This window comes from Corylus avellana, chromosome ca8 (genome assembly GCF_901000735.1).
Source record: "Corylus avellana chromosome ca8, CavTom2PMs-1.0".
NCBI lineage: Eukaryota > Viridiplantae > Streptophyta > Magnoliopsida > Fagales > Betulaceae > Corylus > Corylus avellana.
The window spans coordinates 8014846-8015921 of NC_081548.1; the positions used below are offsets into that span (position 1 = coordinate 8014846).

General features: G+C 32.8%; 1 pseudogene; it reads left to right on the top strand.

Annotated features, from left to right (window-relative positions):
• The window catches only part of LOC132190826 (EG45-like domain containing protein), a 34474-nt pseudogene that overhangs the window by 15656 nt on the left and 17742 nt on the right, over positions 1-1076 (top strand).

The window sequence follows — 1076 nt, forward strand, 5'->3', positions numbered from 1 at the left end:
AAAAAAAAAAAAAACAATAAATTCTCAAATTACACAATTTTGATTATTTTCAAACATCGAAACACTTAAGAAAATTCAAGTAATTTGTAAGATATTTTTATCAATTACTATCATCTTATGATTATTTGGGATTTTTCAATTGTGTTTCACCAACATTTTTAATAAGTGACATGTATATAGTAATTGTGTCAAGATCTCTTGGAGCATTCATGTTGACTAATATCTAAATTATCAAAGTCATCGCTGATAAGATGATATCAACACAACGACATGTTGCTTACATGGTTAATTTTCCCCTATGATGGTTAATCATGTTATCAGTGACGACGATGGTCATTGATTATATTTATCAATGACAACTTTAAGTCATTGCTGATAATTATTCTAAAACACGATAACGTTGACAACATTAACAACGACTCTTGTCATTACTAATGGCAAATAATGTACCTACTTTTTGCAAGTTCTATTGTGATGAGATGTATAAGTGGCTTCGTCTGGCATTGGCCTGGAATTGTTTAGTGGCCTAAAACTGAAGCCAAAAAGATGTGGGAAAAAAATGTTTGGTATGTAAAGTGAAAAAAAAAAAAAATTGTTTTGTAGTGATTTTTTTATTTGAATAGTAATAAAAAGTGATTGAAGTAATGTAAAAGGTAAGAATGCTAGAAATTAAATTTTTTTTGATGAATAGTAAGTAGACAATGCCAAACAGAGCAAGTGAGTATCACTACCTAAACTTTGAATAATATTTTATTATTCATTGACAGCATCTTCATGGTACGGATTTCAAGACAATGGGTCGCTGCAGCAAGTGATGTGATATGCGGCAATCGGGCAGCATATGGGAGAAGGTATAGAGTCAGGTGCATCGGGGCTACAGACCAGGATGTGCCACAACCATGCAAGGGTACCACCATGGGGATCCAAATCCCCTCCTATTGAAAGTAATTGGAGAATCTCATGTTGAGGAATCCAGGCCGTTGATGAAATCCAATGGTGTAAGAGCTTTTGTGTAATCGAAGTGTAGTGAATTTTGATTTTAAACTTTTTGTTTTACCGATGTGCTGTCTTAATTA